The sequence below is a fragment of the Cygnus olor genome, chromosome 17 (assembly GCF_009769625.2).
Source record: "Cygnus olor isolate bCygOlo1 chromosome 17, bCygOlo1.pri.v2, whole genome shotgun sequence".
Lineage (NCBI taxonomy): Eukaryota > Metazoa > Chordata > Aves > Anseriformes > Anatidae > Cygnus > Cygnus olor.
Window position 1 is genome coordinate 8,252,729 of NC_049185.1, and position 18,864 is coordinate 8,271,592.

General features: G+C 46.1%; 1 long non-coding RNA gene across 3 annotated transcripts in view; it reads left to right on the top strand.

Moving 5' to 3' along the window:
* Positions 1 to 18,864, top strand: part of LOC121079635 — a 96,198-nt gene that overhangs the window by 27,916 nt on the left and 49,418 nt on the right. For all 3 annotated transcript variants that reach the window (XR_005825117.1, XR_005825115.1, XR_005825116.1), the window contains exon 2: positions 14,677 to 14,930. This is a non-coding gene — a long non-coding RNA (uncharacterized LOC121079635). The remainder of the gene's footprint in view (positions 1 to 14,676; positions 14,931 to 18,864) is intronic.

An 18,864-nucleotide genomic window follows, 5' to 3' on the forward strand; every position in this document is an offset into this window, starting at 1 on the left:
TAATTTCGGGAATAAGGTCAGCCTGTTGGAAGGGAGCTTTCAAAGTGTGTCAGGTTAAAATATATCCGCCCTGTTTGGATTTCGGCGGTTGCAGTAACCAGGAGCACAAGGGTGATATTCCTGTTTGAAGAGGAACGATAGGTATTTGTGAAGTAAGAGTCGTTATCTGGGGTTCCTAATTGTTCGATGGAGTTGCAAAAGGCACACTGAGTCAACAAAAGCTTTACCTGAGTAAAGGTGATGGAAATACTTACAAAAAGGCGCTCCAAGGGTGCTGATGCCTAATGCCATTAAACACACAGATGGAGATCTGCTGCTTGTCTGTTTGCACCTGAAGAACAAACTATAACCTGAATAGGGGTTTTGGAAAAAACTATTCAAGACGATTTCCAAGTGCATTAAAACATTAATCCTCACAAAGTGTCTAAGTAGCAGCAAATGTTTAGACACCTTTCAGGCACAAAGCAAGTGGTCTTGTGTAGCAGCAACAGGAGACTTGAAATAGGCTGTTCTGCTTTGGGGTTTATAAGTTTTGTTATTGTCATAATAGGAAGTTTAAGAGCGCACAGGGCAGGAAGAGAATTCCTTTCTGGCTTGTAACATTGCAAGTGGAAGGATCGTGAGTGCAGGAGCCTTCACATTGCTGCGGGAGCTGGGAGCACTGACTCCCTTCCATTGCTCTAACTCCCCATAGGTAATTCACTCTCTTGAGTCATATCGTTTTATATCTGGACTTCAGCATAACGCTTAGTCAGAGATGACAGCAACAGAACTACTTCATGAGTCATCTCCTTAATCCTGCTCCAGACAGAGGGCTCTTCCTTTCTGTTAGTCAGTCTGTTAGCTCCACTACGTTGCTGTTAGATGCCTTTAGTTGTTTTTTTCCCCAGTCCAAATTAGTTTTTTTTTTCTGTGATTTTGATTCTTCATTTCTGTGATTTTGATTCAGAGGCATTATCAACCATTGTGAGGTCTTTCCGCCTCTGCAGGTTAGCCCTAGTTCGTGCCCTACTCAAGCAGATTGCTTCTAGTCCTAAAGGGAAAACTGTCTAGGAGGTTTCCCATGAAGAAGCTGATCTAATCCATTTGAGCTGGTAAGACTTCTGTGAACTTTGAAATGTGCTGGACTGTGCCTTACAAATAATGCATGGTCTGTTGCTTTTATACCAGGGCAATAACAATTTAAAGTCAGAACGTTATCTGGAGGTCTGTAGGACTGTGACCCAAGAGAAGCTGCTAGAGCTGTGTGAAATTTCTATAATGAAATCCCATACCCTGCGAGATACCCCAGGCTTTGCTGCCAGCCTGAAACCTGAGTTAGGGTTATGGAGCTCTATGAAACTTTCAGGAGAACCACGGCCAGTTTTTTGTTTCAGCTGAGCTTTGCAGCGGTGCCATAGGTTCATTTAAATGCTGAATATGTGGAAATGAGCTCCTTTCCTTCCATGTGAATGTTAATTTAGTACACTTTGTTTAGCTGCGATAGCAACACAGTTTTTGGAAGTGTTTTGTGTGCATTAGTCATCAATATCTGAGTGATGTTTCTATTGTGCTCATCTGCCAGTGGTCCTAAAAAGCAGCAGCAATTCATCTATTCCAGCTGGGACAAGAAAGACTGACAAACTGCAGTGCTGCATTAAAAAGTGACTAAAAATGGCATCAGAAGGCACGTTTATTGCAGTTTCGTGACTGCAGCAGTTAGGGACTGAGCTTCTAGCATGCTGCAGCATTTGGGATTACCACCGTGGGCTGTCCCCTTCCATCCCACAGGATGACTCAGTTGGAAGCCTGCTCTCCTGAAGCCTGCATGGAGGACCAACCTCCAGCAGTTGTACTGCCCAGCGTAGTGCTGGTCACGGGCAGCCTGGGGCCAGGATGGCAGTCCTCCATGTAACTGTTGAGTTGGTGTGCGCAGCACCGACTGCTTGCAGGCTCAGGTGGGGAGTGAGGAGCACATCAGGAGGAAGGTGAGCTCGTGACTGAGGTCCCCAGCTGGAACCTGGTGAGTCTGGGTTTGGCTTCTGCTGTGACCTCCTTGCCTGACCCTGTGCTCAAGGCTGTACCAGAGCTCTGCTTCCCATCTGCAGGATAGAAATATTTATCCATCTACCTGCCCTTTGTTTCTCTACCAAAATGTGTGAGGAGAGGCCTTCCATCAAGGAAATATATGAGAAAGATAACTTCAGCTGAATAAAACTAGTTCTTGTACTTTCTGTATCCAGTAGTCTCTTCCAGAGACTGAAGCGGAGCTGCTAGGTGTAAATTCCTTCTCTGGGTTGTTTTGGTTAAAGTTCATCTTTGTGAATCCTGCTTTTTCTACCTGTGTTTACACAGAGTGCCCTGTCCACCAGGATTTTGAATATTATTGCATTTTTGCCATGTGTCTTCAAGGCAGTCACCCTGGGGAGAGGCAGTGTTCTTCCCCACTGCAGTCTGGCCTGCCCAAGACTGCTACTACACTGGTGCCTGTGCTGCTGATACTGCCAAGCGCCTGCTCACAGCTAAGCTGGTACCTGTAATTTGTCAGAGGGAAACAAGGAATTAGATTCTTCAAAGCAATGATGCTCTGCATCTCTCTCAGCAAGGTTTGCCCTAGCTGTCTGTTCCATCTTAAGCTCCTCCAGCTTATGAGGAGGGGGGTTGAGACTGGAAGGTTTTAAGGTCAGCACCATCTATTCAGAGGAAGAATAGAAGGCCTGACCTTTTTCAAATGGTAAGCTTTGTCAGTGTTCCCATTGGGACTTTTCCCCAGGTGACTCCTTAAATGTCACTTATGGTAAACTAGGGGATGGGAACCATTATGAACTTCCTCTTTTTCCTTCATAAGGCAATACTGAGAGCTCCTAATGGGGTTAGGTGTCTTTCTAAAGTTGGAAACGTACCAGAGATAGGAATATAAAAGCATTTTTCTTATGTCTGTTTTGTAAAAATCATAGTTCTTGATGTCTGTCTTTAGCAATGCAAAAAAAAAAAAAATCCTGTATAGCTACAATTAACACTCCAGCAATAACTCAGTGGCATACATTCCTTGTGTTTATTGATTAGCGAACAAGCCCCCTGGGGTTTACATTGCTTCCAACACATTCGGTTCCAGCTGAATACCTGCAGTGTGCATTGATCTAAGCGTGTGATTTCTCCTAAATATCAGCTGTCCTGTCCTATTGCGTTGCAGCTGTGTGTGTTTTTGTAGCTGTGCAAAACCAAGTGGCTGAAAATGAAAAATCACCATGTGAAAAATGAAAGGGCACATGTTCTCATCTCTGCTGCTGTCTATGAGCCCTGTCTGTCATGCTGAGGTTACACCTGCATAATTCACTTCTCTTCAACAGAGCGACTCCTGATTTATATTTGCATGTGTGAGAAGAAACTCGAGTCCCTAAGGGGCTATGGCAGCTCAGTACTTCAAAGAATCAGGTCCCCACTGTAGAAAAGGACCAGATACCAAAGTTCAAAGTCAATGGATGCTTATTTCTTTACAGCTTTTGTTTTCTTTGTGTACATGCAGTACAGATCACTGCACAGGCATTTCCAGTATAGGTGTGGCTGCAGTAATTACTGCTTATTCTTTTGACAGAACCTGCACTTGCAAAACACAGCAGGATGTGAAAGCAGATGAACATGCTGTCTAAAAGGACTCAGTGACCAGCTGAAGTTCGAAGGCTGGGAGCAGCAGGATGAGTTCCTTGGCAAGCCAAGGGCTTCAGCACATGCTGTGTGTGGTGGGTTATAGGAAGGTGGAGGTGCCTGCTCGAAGCACCTGACCATGGCTCGGTGTGCTGCATGAGCTTTGTGTCCCTGCTGAAGGGACAGTGCATGTGGGGGGGATGGAGGCAAAGGAGGAGGAAGGGTACAGGAAGAGTGGTGCTAGAGCTGGAGGAGTAACGAGCTGGCTTTGTTTCAGCTTGTCAGCCTCCAATCTGCTTTAAAGTTGGTGCTGAAGTATGCAGCAGCGTGTGGCATGGAGATTGGAGATGCAGGTTTCCAAACCAGTGCCAGGGTGCAGGCTAACTCTCGTTCTGTTTGTAGCTGTACGATAGGAAAGCATGGGCTGCGTGTGGAAGAGGCTGACAGGCAAATTAGGGAGCATTAATGCAGCAGTAATGGGGAATGCTGTCCTGCAGCTGTGTTGTGTTGGCTGTAACCAAGCATGAAAGATGCCCAGTGAACGGTGCTGCCTCTGCTTTCACCTGCCGGTGCCTCACCCCAAGCTTGCTAGATGGGGTCGTGTTGTGAGGGCTCTGGCTGCTGCTCATTTCTTCAAGGTTTTCTTGTTTTTTTCCCAGCTTTGGGACTACACTCCTAACTCAACTCTTCAACAACTTCAGAAACAGCGTCTCTCTTTCTGTACTCTTGGAGGCATGGTCGCACCATGACTGCTTTTGCAAAGACCTGAAGAAGTATATTTTCCTAAAGTGCAATCTTCCTTTACCTTGCACCAATGTTTAATGAATTGATTGCAGCAGCAATAGCAAAGAAGGCTGTGGCAGGCCTGCAGATGGTGTGAGGTGGTGTTGCCATTGGTAAAAGACAGGGCCAAGACTTTGGTAGCAAGAGGCTCGGACGCAGAAAAGGAGGAGGGTTTCACCCTGAGCTCGGTCAGCCCTGCTCGCCCAGAGCACTCCCAGCTGCTGCTTTGGATTGCAGAGTAAGAAGCTGTCTCTGAGGTTCATTAGGCCTTTGCCTATTAAGGGCTTTAAAAACTAGGGTCAGGACCTTGAAACAGATCTGCAGCCTGTGAGGGAGCAGAGCATGTGCGCTATCTGTGCAGCGAGGGGAGCGGTTTTGGTTCAGCTCCAAGTGGATCAGTGCCTGCAGCACGAAGCCACCTGGAATTAATCGAAAACACTGGTGGCCACTCTGAGCCGAGAGGCAGAAGCAGGCAGAGACTGGGAACAAACCGCCCTTAGCCCCTGATTGCGCTGGTGGAGGCGCGTGTGGGAGGTTTGCTCTGACGCTTCCCACGCTGTGTGCGCTTCGTGAACTTTATTTCCAGCGCTGTCAAGACAAAGTCTGTCATTGTAATTACAGACGGGTTTTCTTCTCTTGGAAGAAGGTTGCACATTTATTTTTGCACAGGCCATGCTGTCCTCAACGAGTCACTGCTAGGAACCAGGACAGCTTCTGAAATCCAAATGCAGCTTTTCTCTCTCCTCCGTTTCCCCGTGTCTTCCCCTAGGCTGTGTGTGTGGCAAATACAGGGCTCTGTTCCTCAGCCCCTTGGTGGCGGAGCCCACCAGAAAACAGTCATGGGCTTGGCAAGAAGGATTTCAGGGGGGATTCCCAGTGTCATTAGAAAGATGTCTGTATCCAAGTGATCTTTGCTTCCTTGCTATTCTGTGGCTGATGAATGTAAAAATACCTAGTAGAAAGAATACTTGTCCACAACTGATGGCTTTTGGTGGTCCTTTAAGGAAGGCTACATGCTTGATGATATCTTAGCATATGGAACAAAGCTAGGATGCTCTGGGTACTAGTGCAGTCGAGAGGAATTACGCAAGTGTTCTGTAGTTTGTTTAAAGTACAACTAAGATCGATACATCCCGGGACTGAGTTTTGTTGGCCTCAGAATCATGAGGAGCTGAGGGACCTCCTGCTCCAGGAGGGACACGGCTGGAAACCAGGTGGGACTACAGCTGCAGCTTTGAGGAGTTGCAAGTTGTGGTGGAGAAAGGACCACTTGGTTAGCAGGTCAGAGTTGCTTGCACACTGGTGAATCAGAAAAAGATTAAGAATAAGGAAAGATGTGTGCTCAGATGTGACTCCCATTGTGTTTGCCTGCCTTGGTGAGAGCGGGTGATAGGGCAAAGCAGGGTTTGTCATGCAAGTGGCAGGTGAAGGAAGGACCTTGGTTCCCCTAGCTAGGCACAGGCAGTTTATTCTGCCCCAGCTCTCTAGTTCATCTCCTCTCCTGACCTCTATCAGGCCACGCAGTTCCTGCAGAACCTCAGTTCACCTTTTCCCTGCACAGCTGTCCCTTTCCTCTCTGCCCCCTTCCTTTGGCTGTTGTCCCAGAGCCTCCCCACATCCCTGAGCTCTGCCCAGGCACAGGACGCCTCTCACCCCTGGCGCAGGCAGGTTCCCTGGAGCGGTGCTGATGCTCCTGTCTCAGGAAGTGCAGGCTCTTCCATGTGCAGTGTGATGATGTCTGGGTGAAAACTGGAACTGCAGCTCATACATATACAGACAGAGCTGCTGGACCAGTAATTCCTCTGTCTCCTTTTCTGCCTGTAAGTTATAGCCTGAAATTGAATCTCAGAAAAAGGAAGGTCCAAGTCCAAGAAGCAGGGTAATGATTTGGAATTTTTCTCCTGTTTTGTGGTGTTCCACCCAGGCGTGTGGCTCTCTCTTCGCCACAGAGGAAGAAGGGGCTATGTTCTTCAAGGAGAAATTCCAGTTCGGGGTAATGCAAATGAAAACACAGTGTGTCCTTTTTCATTCAAATTACAAACAAAAAATTTGTGATACGAGTCATGAGCAAAGGCAGAACAGAGCCTAGAGTCTTTAATCTTTAAAATCTATTTTACATGATTAAAAGGATCCTGCCTAGAGAAAAGCAAGACTGGCTATTTATATCTCCATTCTTTTTCCCCCCACCTTTTTTCCTCAGAAAATACTGTGGAGTCTTTCACATCTGAAAGACCACGGCTGGTTGCCATTAATTTTAATGCTAAATCCTCATCAGCATTTCAAAACATTATGAAAATGTCTAAGAAACTGTCTTCTAGTAGCTTGAAAATATCGCAGGCAGCAACCTAAATAATACTGTAAGTGCCCTGGTAAGTACAAGAGCACATGCTGGAAAGGAAAAGAAAAATAAAAGGCTTTAGACCACCAAGCAAACATCAGTTCTACAAAGCAGCCATAAATGGATTGCAGGATTTCATGGATGCTGAGAGTTTGAATTACTGACTGAGCTACACCTCACTTAGAGAAAACGTGGCTCTCTTTTTTTAGAGAATGCATCAAATATTGAATGCTACTGTTTGCTGTGCAGTCTGCTGTGTGGACAAGTACATTAACCTTACAAGTAGGGTCCTGTTTGGGCCAGCAAATGCAATTAAAGGAATGGAATATGTCAAAGAACCTAATATTAGTGCTCTATTATGCTGCATTGGCAAAGATGATAGATGCCAATTAAATTGAAATCAATGGTCATGGGTTAAACAAATGATGGCTCTGATCAAAGCACTCCTTAGTGAAGCATTAAACCTGTTCCCAAACTGCAATGCATGTTTCTTACAGTCCTGCTTAAAATTAAGCCTGTGCTTAAGTTGGTTCCTATTCAGGGAAGGGCTGGAATGTGCATTTGGGATTTATTTTTTATTTGGGAGTATCCACACTTACCTAGTTCTGCGTGGATGGGATTCATAGAGACAGTTATGCATATGCCAAATTTCGCTGGGGTTTCAGGACGTGCTATTGCTGTATCATTCTCGTTTATATTTATAGTGCTCCAGCCGGCTTGGGGAACTATATAAGGATTTCAAAATCTTGAGCTATTTCTGCTTGCTTTGGTGTTGCTTTCCCAAAGATCTGCCCTTCAGTGGGATGGCAGGGGAGCAGCAGGGAGTGGTCCTTCTCCCTTGGTAGTAAGCGGGATGCTGCCAGCTGAGGATGACTACCCATACTGTTAGTTTTGCAGTAGGGATTTTTTTTTTTGCCTTGACAGATATATATTTTTAATAATGCCAAGTCTTTCTGCTTTTCTAAGAATTCAAGTGTTTTTATTTTTACCCTGTTCTTTTTGAGAGAGATCTGGAAACCTCTAGCCCTATTTAAAATTGTTTTTTGAAAAAGTTTTAAAAAAAATTTTCCAAGGAGGGAGGGGAATGTTTACTGACTTTTCCCAGTTCTTATAGGAAGTGGAACCATGAACTCTCTCCAAGCAAATGCAGTCAAAAATCTCTGCTTTTTTGGGAGATCCCAGATTTTTTGGGAAAAGGTGCAGAGGCAAAAGTGAAGGCAGAGATGGGAAACTTTCATCAGCTCCTGTGCAGCTTTTTTTCCTTTTGATTAAATACAAGGTTTAAGTATCATCAACAATGTGAATTCTGAAAAATACATGAGAATGCACTTGAGGTTAGAAAGCTTGTCTTTTATTCAGGTATTAAAAGAAAAAAAAAAAGCCACTGGATTGTTCTTGAAATAAATCACTGAGAGGGTTAGATGAAGGCTGGAGGTGCACACTACATTTTTCATTGCCAGCCTCTCGTAGCCAAGGTATGTTGTTAAGACTAACCTTGGAAAAGCACTTCTCTTCCTGCATAGCTCTCCATGGTGGCATCATTAATGTTGATGGCTATAATTGACCACAAAGAGCAGACCTTTAGTCCCTACCTGATCTTTCAGAGTGTTTATACACTGCTAGCCTGACCACACAGCAGACTAATGAGCATTACACTTGACAAATATTGTCATGCCTAAACAGAAGATAGTGCTTCTGCTAAGACAAGCAGCAAGCCTGGGGGCATGTCATGCTAAAATAGTGAAGTTAAGAACTAACATTAATTCTCTTCCATTCACTGGGGCCTGATCCAGATCCCTAGTGCCAGCTAAGTCTTTCCACTGTGAGCTTTGCATTTCTGTGAAGAAGCCCTTAAAATCACAATGCAACAAAATAGCATAAAAGCACAATGCAACTGAATAGTATAATAATGAATTTGACCATAAGAGGTGTAAACTGCTTTTTGACTAGGTTCAAAGCTCTTCCAATAGCTGGATAAGGCATCAATGTGAGATGGAAAAGCTAGATCCTGATTACCTTGAGATTTAGATGCCCAGAGTCTTGTTACTGACTTGGTAGTGCCCCAGATTTTGTGCTAGAACAAAACATGATGAGCAATTTGGAAGAAATGTGAACCTGCAATATTTATTATTCCTCTTGTGTGTGACTGCTGCAAGTAATCTGCATACAGAGTTCTGGGGAAATTCCCCCTTGCCACGCACCAAGCCTGGTGATAAATCTGGGGTCACTGTAGCACCAGGGTGGCTGAGCTACCTTTGGGCTACACACATGCGTTTTTCTAGAACAACAAAAGTTGTAATGACTTCTTAGTATTCTCTTTCTAGGTGCTACAATCTGAGAGTGGTTCTTGTGAAATTAATAGGATTACTAATTATGCACTCGTCTGAGTATCTCTTGGGTCTGTTTATCTGGTGTCTAGGCCTCACTGTGGATTTTGTTGCAACTTGCTATGATTTACTCAACTGTTCAGTCTCTTTTTTCCTGACAAAATGCTTGATGTCAGGTAGGTCAGATATCCGTAATGTTTTGGGCTAAGTTTAAGTAGCACTGCAGTACAGCACAAAAACGTGGTGCTGAATCACCGCACAGGGCTGGAGCATCCTTTCCAGCCAGCAGCGTGGCTCTGCGCTGACTTGCTGTTTGTTGGTGACTCGTGCTGTAGCAATGCGATGTACGACAAGGTGCTGCTAACCATTCCTGTCACCAGATATTCATCTAGCTCACAGCAGGCAGCCAGCCCCACTGAAATGGAGGGGAACGAGCATGCCACCAGGCTGCCACCAGGTCCTTCGGAAGATTGTCCTGTTGACAGGAGGTGACTCACTGGGATATGCACCCGAGGCCGAGTTGAACTGAGCCACTGAAGCAAGTGGGCCTTGGTTTAGGCCTTTTGCCTGCTTTTGCTGTGAGCAGGGCTTCGGCTGTGGATGCGGGCTGGCCTGGCAGGAGGCACAGGCCTGAGTCGCAGCGAGCACAAGGGCTGGCAGCGCCGCCCTGGGTGGGCACTGTGTCCGTGGTATCCCTGCTTCCAGCATGTTCAGCAAATTCTCTGGGGACCGATCCTTTGCATTAGGAACTGCTCGTTTTGAGTTCAGAATCTTCCAGACCAAAAAAATCTAAGTGAGCGAGGACTCCTTTAATATTTTCCCTGTGCTGGGAAGCAGGTGCAGGGAACGCTTCCCACCAGCCCTGCTCTCCTCCCGGTGGGGAGGCTGTGCTTGGTGTACCCATCAGTGCCCCCAGAGCCTCAGGAGATGCGGCCAGGCCCTCAAAACACATTGCACGCTGCTCACCTCTCAGTAACCGATCCGTGTCCTCCTAGGACAGCCTTGATCCATGATGTTGGCTGTCAGCAAGGCCCCGCTGGGGATCAACGCGGGCATGTTGATGCTCTGCTTCCTCTGCAGGGAGGCTCTAAACTGCCAGGGCAGTTTATCTAAATATCACCTAGCAGCTTTCACCTGTGTACTATTAAACTGTTAATATATCAGGGGGAGAACTCCTCCAGGAGAGTGAGTTAGGAATACCTAAATGAGGTAGCTGTGTTATCCTCAGTAAAATATTATTGTTATTAAATGTTCCCACCAGATACTTGGACAGCTTGTGTTACAACTGCAAAGCTAACATTTCATTATAGGAAGATATATATTCATAATAGATTGCAATTTACCAAAATACACAGAGGGCCCCAGATTTGTCAGTGTGCATTTGCTCGGCGAGAAATACATCTCACTAAAAACCAGATGTCAAAATTAACAGTAGAGCTTTTGCAATGTCGGGAAGAAAGCTGACATTTCAGAGCTGGCAGTCCAGCTGTGTTAGCGGCATCAGGGAGCCTTTGTGTTAAGTATGATGTTTAGCAGTGGAATTGCATTAGGAGTTGCTTTAAATTATAAGTTGGGGGAAATCACCACGCTGTGTTGGGGACAACAATTGCAATCAGGTGAGATCCTGGATCACTCTCCACCCTCCAGTATTTTCTCTCTTTCCATTCATTTACCAATGTTCCTATATGGCAAAATCTCAAATGGTTGTAAGAGTGGCTTTGTTTTTGAGAAAATTGCTGGACGTCATCACCAGCATCACGTTTTGAAGAGGGGTGTGGGAAGCAGGAGCTTGAAAGCTCTTGCAGATGTCGGAGTGACCGTTCTGAAACGCAAATTACGGATATGTACCATCCTGGTTTCTAACGTGCTTTATCTTCCTGATAATGTGACCTAACTTTCAGGGTCTTTTTTTATCTGTACCTTTCTAGAACTGGTCTTATCCATGCATTTTTCTCACCTGTTTGTAGCTGTTAGCTAGTGAGCCAGTCTGATGATTAGCTGACTAATTTGTTGGCACAGTTTTCTATCGGGGGAAGAAGGGTGCACGCTTTTTTAAAAGTGAAGATAATTAACCATTGGAACAACATAAGCACTGCTGGGTTCTCCAGTACTAGCAGTTGTAATGTCAGGATTTTTTCCTGAGAGATGTCCTTGGTTTTCCATAGGCATTAATTTGCAGAAGCCCTGTTGCCTATGCTGTGTGGAAGATGGGTGATCGTGGTCGTACATCACATCTCAGGAGTTCCCAAACCTGGCGGCTGGGCGCCGTGCTTAGCTCTGCTCCTGCTTTCAAGAACAGGAGGGAGGGTGGGTTTGGTCACAGGCACGGTCCATGCCTTGCCGTGAGATCTGCATCTCAGTTTGCCTCGGTCTCAGGGCAGTGAGCTACCACTGAATGCGGCATGGCAGGTTGTCGTGGCTCTGCGGGTCTCTGGCCAGTCTCTTGGAGCCTCTGAATGCATTCACTGGGGCAGATGCTACATCAAATGGTGCTGGTGGGGAGTTGACTCCCTGAGCATGTTGCCACCCCCTCCCCAGGGAGCAGCATCTCCTCCCTGCTGGGCCTGCAGGGCAGGATGGGGCTGAGCCCAGAAAAAGCAGGGTGCAGGTACGGGAGGGGTCTTCTCAGGGGACCCCACAGGAGAAATTATTAGACTTGGTGTGTTCATCTGTGGGCTCTGCGCTGGCTGCTTGCTCTGAGCACTCCCGGAGAAGAGAAGCAGCCTTGCTGCAGGGCTTTGTCAGGTAGTGACACCCTGGTCCTTGGGCAGGAGGACGTGCTGCCCTACCTGTAGACATGGAAGGGAGAGACTCAATTCGAGCCCTTCAAGGCAAGGTCACATTTCCTCTTTAAATTCCAGATAGAGATTGCTGTCGCCCCCAGAAGCGTTATGTGACCTTATCTACCATACAGATATTTTCCCGAGGTTTCCCATTAGAGAGGCCAAGGTGAGTGTGGGGGCAATGCCCACGCCTGAACCCCCCCCCATGCTGAGCAGAGGGGGCTGGTGGGGCAGGACAGGGTGCTCGGTGTGATGAGCTGGGAGCAATAAGGGGAGGAACATTTAGAGGAGAAAAAACCTCCCTGAAGCCTGTTGGGGATGTTCAGCCCTCTCCAGTAAATCACTGGGGCGTGATCTTGAGCACCTATTTCGATGTTTTGCTGAAGTGGGGCCCGGCGGAGGAAGAAGTCCTTAGGCAAATCACGATGTATAAATACCTCTGCTGCGAGTGTAACGGCGGCTGCGGTGCTGCCGCACAATGCAGACAGCAATAAATAGGTTCCTGAATCGGAGAGAATCTCTGCTCTACTTCAGACGTGACTGCTTGAGCTACATATACAAAGTGTCCTTTGAAATAGCAGCTGTCTGTGTTATCTTCCTCTGAAAGATGAGTAATTATGAGAATGTTATAATGATTTCTTAAAAAAAAAAAAGGGGTCTAAACAGCAATTGCCTTTTAGTGCAGGAGATATTTAAACATCAGTACCTTGAATTGATTAAAAAGAGCTGTACTGATAATGCAATTTTGTAGCTTATGATTTGCACTGAATGGCGCAATGAATCACCATGAAAGGCTGAGATCTCTGATGCAGACCTTGTGCTGCACCCATGGCTCTGAGCTGGTACGATCGTGTCACAAAGATAACTGCATCTGTTTGAGAATAAATAACTAAATAGAACACCACCACCACCAAAAATAAACAACTGAAAAACACCGAGAAACCAAACCTTTTCACTGCTGAGGCCAGCTAGAATTAATGCTGGAGAGGTCTTAATGGTGTGGTTTTGTTCATCACTGGTGGGCACGGTGGCAGTAGCTGGCTGTGCTGAAGTACCTCTTAGGAGAGTCCTGTTTCAAAGGGCTACTCTGCATTCTGCACATTTGTGCCTTCTGTATTTCTACTTTGAAGGATTTTGAATGTCACGCTTGTATCAAATTTGCATTTCTTCTGCAAATTGTTTTTTTTTTTAACTTGCCCAAATGCAAAGTAGATTTATTCCACCTGGGTATGTAACCATGAGTAAAGTCTCCCAGCTAGCTGGCAATATTGGTGAAACCTGGGATCGCAGAAGAATTTGCATCTCCTTGAATCAGCAGGCAAGTTATTTATTCAGGCTTCCTTGGAATGAGTTCCCTTGCAGCGTGTAACCCAGCAGCTCCGGTACCATTTATGAGTAAGGTTTGCTGTGAGACGCTTACAGCTCGTGTGTGTACCTGCAGGTGGGGTGAGGATGCTGTAGCTGTACGCAGCAGATGGGGCACTTACTGTGATGAGCAGGCCTCTTTCCTGCTATTCTTCTAATTCTTTTTGCTTTGGGTTGGGGAGAGGTGGTATAAGAGGTGGGGGATTTGGTCCAGTGTGCCTCCGAGCCGCACCCTGAGCATCATTAATTTCACTTCTGCTGGAGGTCAGGAGTCCTCCTGTACCCTCGCTCCTGGTGCGAGGCTCTGCCTCCGCAGTGGGGTCTCAGCAACCTCAGTCCTCATCCTCAAGCAAGTACTGACAGCCCCCTCGTGTTAAGTTTTGTAAACACTAATTTGTGACATCTCCCGTGGCTTAAATCAAAGCACTCGAGTAAAAGTAATAATACCACTGTTAAAGGGAATGCTACAGAAGGAGATGTCTGTCACCTGACACTAAATGGAGATGACGCTGAGCATGTTTCGGGAGCTGTTCCTAATGAGGAGGCAGTGGGGGATGTAGCGCTGCTTTCTCAGCCCCGAAGCTATCAGCTCTGTGGCCTGCCTGGCAGAAAACAAGAAGGAAGAATATTGCTTATTTCAAGTCTGTTTTGTGTTTTGTTCAGGTGCACATAAAAGGAGGAGAATGACCTGGCTCCTGCAAGCACTCATTTGAATTGCAGCTGTGCAATCTGCTGCTGTGCCTGATCAAAGTGACCAAAGCCCTGTTTGTGCTGGGTGCTGTAGTCATAAGGGTTTCTCCCTGTCCTGTGAAACCTGCAGTTTAACAGCCAGGACAGACTTACGTTAAATCATGCCTACGATATACAGCTCTTTCCTATTTGTCTCTCTTCTTTTTTAGCCAGCCTTTTTGCCTTTCCTTCAGATTTGCATTGGTTGAGTTGCATGCATCATTCTTCCCTTTCCTTTGTAATGCCATTAACTCTGTTGTTGTGTTATATTAACTTTTCATGTCTGGCAATAATGGAAACAATAGAAGCCCGGTGGTGTTAATTGTCCAAGAAATTTCTGCAAGCATTCTCAGTATAACCAGAACACAAACTCCCAGGCAGGTAGCTGAGCTGGTTGTACCCATCTGCTGTGTTCAAGCATGTTGAAGGATAAAGCAAGCCTCTGTCAACATAGAATGAGCCCAAGCAAACTGGGAAAGCAGACAGGATTACCAATAAGAGAAACATCAAGTTGTGTAAATTCCCAATGCCATGGGAGGAGCAGGCAGTGGGAGGAAATGCCCAGAGGCATTGCCAGTGTCTGAGCTCTAGGCTGGGAGTGGGTGGGATTCAGCCACCAAGGCCCACTCTTAGAAGCCTTGCATGTGTTTTGGTGGGGGTAATGCTTGCAGAAGACTGGCGTTACGGCTTTCCAAATCACTTACTGCTTCTGCTCTCCTCTATTTAGCTTCTTTGAAGTGGTATCCGTTGGAGAAAGAAGAGTTGTATGTGACTCCAGACTCTTGAAATCCGTATCACCAAGTCAAATAGACCGACATCTCACTGGGAGCTTGGTCTGAGCAGTGAGCATCCCAGCACTGTCCCTGACTCCTCCGACCTGAAAGTGGAAGCAGTGACCACTCTGTGAGGCTGCTGGAATTGTGCCTGCGCTCACCAGCCCGAGCCCTGGCCCTGGCTTCAGCTCTGCGGCATCGAAGTCAGGTACGAGGGGAAGGGTACAGCTGCCCATCCTGGGGTCAAGGGCTGCTTTGGAGCTGGGGTGCAGAAGACTGGTGCCGTGTGCTGGCTCTTCCTGTTCCTGGTGCTCAAAAATCATTTATTAAAGGGTTATAAACTTGGGCAGGTGCTGTAGGTGTCAAAAGTGTTTCTAACATTTTGCTTTTCCATTTCCTTTGTAAGGTGTTTTTTTTTTTTTTTCTTTGTAACTGAAAACCCACGCTTTTTGGATGCCCCTATTCCTTGATTAGGGGAAAGCCAATCTAGTAAGTCACAGTGCTTCTACCATGGAAATATTTAACTCCAGCTCTGGCATATTTATGTTGGTTCCCTGATTAGACAAAGTGCCAGGCTGTCCTTCGCAGCCTTAATTATCGCAACTTCAGGCCAGTGTTGCCTGCTTACAGCATAATTCCACAGCCTAGAGTGAACTCTGAAAATGCTTAATTAAATGACATTCCACAACAGATTAAAGAGTCAGAAGCACAAGATAAAGCAAACGGGAGACTGTGACCAAAGGAGTAGCAGGTGCTCTTCCCTTTCAGGATAACACTCCTGACTTTGATTATTTCACCTTGAGCATGTTAGAAATAACAGTACTAATTGATAACATTTGAGGGTCTGCACTTGGCTGCTCACGTTTTCTGTGCAAAGCGGTTCAGAGGTGTCTCATCTATCTGGGCTGCTCCATCAACGGGCTCTGTGAAGCCTCCCTGATCTGTGTCAGCTGCGGATGCCTCGTCTCTGCAATCGTGTGTAAACTATGACCCGATGGTGAAGCCCACTTGTGTGAGCAACCTCTGTGTGCCAGGTCATTGCCTCTTTTTTTGTTTGATATTAAAAAGAAAACCAAAACCTCTCCCTAAAAAACAAGCGTGCACTTATTTGGAACAGGCATGATCAGCTTGTGTTATGGAGTCCCCCTGGGAGCCACAGCCTACGTCTAACCACAACATATCAGCATACAAACGTGGCAGATAATGTTACACTGCATAGATTAGGGCTCAAATCTTCAGCAAATCTGTTCGTAGCAAGAAAATGACAGCAAGGGGGGCATGTGTGGTGCACTGAGCATATCTCATTCAAAGGCCAATCTGTAAAGGCAGTTATCACTAATATTGTGTTTTATCGTATTACTCTTCAATTATTTGCTCCAACAGCTCTCTTGTCTTGGCTGAATAAACTGGCTGTGCAGAAGCTGACCTGGAGTAATTTCCTCTTTGCAAAGAGAAGTGGATCATGGGTGGATGTCGTGATGTTTCTGTGGGTTTGATTTGTGTGCTTTGTGTCCTTCTCTAGTCCTGTAACGTAATTTCAGCAATTAAACTACAGGAGGGGAATGAATTAAATGCTCGTGCTAACACAGGAGCAGTCATCGGGAAATAAAACATAGAGGGTGAGGACGCTCCCAGCCAGAGCCCTCGGTGGGTGGGAGGCAATGTGCTGGGGGGGGTCAGCGCACGAGGGCTGGAGGGGGCTGTAGCTGGGCAGTGTGGGGGAGGTCGCATCCACCCCCAGGGGCCTGAGCCCAAAGTGTATCTCTTATCCTGCAAGTGGAAGGGCTTTAGTGGTCCCAGCCTAATCCCCAGTGCATATTTTGCCCACATTACAAAACGTACCACCCGATTTGACAAGACTGGAAGATTTGGGTGAGTGGAGGCAAGGATTTTATTTTATTTTTTTTCATTTGATAGCAGAAGGAAGGCGGATTATTCCCAAACTGCATCAGCTAAGATGTGCAGGGGAGTTTAGCACATCATTTCCCTCTCTCTGAAATGGAGAAGATAGATACCTATTTTTGCTGAGCAGGTCTATTCAGGTGGTGAGCTGTTGGTGCCAGGGCTGGCAGGCTGCGTGCTCCTGCTTCGTCTGCTTCAGCTGCTGCCCCATGACTGGTCCCCGTGGGGCGCAGAGCAGCACCGTGGAGAATGTACCAGCATCAAACCAGCCCTAAGCCTTGTCTCCATTGGGGTTCGTCTGCACGCTGAGACGCTTCCGCAGAGAGCAGTCATCTGCCTGAACACGACATGACTTTACTGAGCACAGTGCATTTACTAACATTAACATTTATCATCTGCTATTGCAGATTTCCTTTTTGCAAATGCAAAGTAGAAGAGTTTAAAAGAAGTGAGTGAAATCTTACAGCAAAAACCTCTTTTTAGGTATTCCGTGGAGAAATAACCTGTGGCAATACATGTGGTGTTAAGGATTTTTTTACTTAGAGGTATTTTATGCTTGGAGCCAACAAGTCTGCGCTGATTCCTATTCAGAGCTTTATAAGTGATAAAAAGCATCAGTGTAGATTTGTTTCCTTTATTCTATATTTACAATTTTTCCTGTAAATAAATTGTAAGCCCATCTCATTCCAGTCCAAAGCCTCAGTTAGAGCACTCTCTGCTTCCCATGACATCTCTGCTCTGTCTGGCAACGTGTAGCTCCTGGCTGCTTTGCTCTTCGGCTGGGTAGAAGATCAGCCCGAGTCAAAGCCTGAAGGTCTTGCCCCTGCTTAGCCTGCATGAGGCTTTTTTTTGTACGTTTGCACGTACAAACTCGGCCTCAGCACTGAGCTTTTCAGGAGCAAAGCCCTGGCCTGCGTGCAGCACAATGTGCAGACCCCATCCCAAGGCCTCTTTTGTGGCTGGAGCAATACAAAGGTCTTTGGATCCAGCCTTCAGCCTTGAAAGTGCTTCTTTGAAGTCTTTGGACCTTCATGTGTCTTCCAGACTTTCGTTTAATGCAGTATTTTGGTTTGCGTTGTTTTCTTTTAAAAGATTTCAGGTAAGATTTCAACGAGCTGGGGATGTATCAAAGTATAAAATACTTGCTTGAGTCTTAATCAATCCAAACTGTTCTCTCAAGAAGGAAACATAAAGGCTGTTAAAGCAGGCCAGACACTTACAAGGCAGCAGATGTTTCTCTTTATTGTCAGAACAGCAATCTTTATTAAATACCAAAGAAAGCCCTATAAAACCGGGAAGGCGGTTGGGTCTATGCTGAGGACACCTCTTCCTCAAGCCAAACAATCTTTCTCTAAGTCATTTTTTTTTTTTTTTTTTTTTTTTTCAGCTGATCCTTCAATGGCATTGCAATGACATGAAAGCAAAAGGAAAAACGAATATTTAACCATGGAAATAACCTGATGGTTTAAGCTTGAGAAGAGAACAGGGGAAGTGAGGGGAAGAGCTGACACGGTGCCTTTCACGGCCGTGCTTCCTTCTTGCTGGTGCCAGGACGAAGGCAGGGCTGATCCAGGGGACCCCTGGAGATGCCCCACATTCACCAGTGGGCTGGTGCTCGTGGCCAAGGCACAGTTAATGGCAGATCTTCTCCCAGGACGTGTCTGGAGAAAAGCAAATAGCGCGTCATTATTGCCTGGGAACAGCAGAGCCAGGCCTCTGCAGGACAGGGAAGGCTCTTTCTGGGCGAGTGGGAGAGCGCAGGGCGTAATGAGTCTGGTAGTTTTCATTAGCATTACTAATAGCATCTTCCACTTTTAAGAAACAACAACGAGATTTCATGAATTAATAAAAGGAAGATTGTGATTGACTAAGCAAAGGGTGTGCCAGTCTGTGCAGCTGGTCCGTCTTAACTAGGTAATGTCCATAGATACGGCGTTAATTTAATTCTCAGTTGAAATACTCCAGAGGAAATGTCAGATCAATAATGTAGAAAAGGGCAAAGATTTGCTAAGCCTGGCTGACTTGCGTATGTTAACTACCGTGAGAGAGATATGGATAAATGCTAAACATTAAGGTGAGTAATCATAACTGTCTTGGGTGTCTGAAAAAATTTTCTGCATAAAAGCTATACAAAACAAACATGTTTCAGGCGCGAAGCTGGGAGTTAAGGCAGCAGCTTGTTATTTCATGCACAACTCCGCAGCTAACATCCAGGGGGTTGCTGGTTTTGCTAAGAGCAC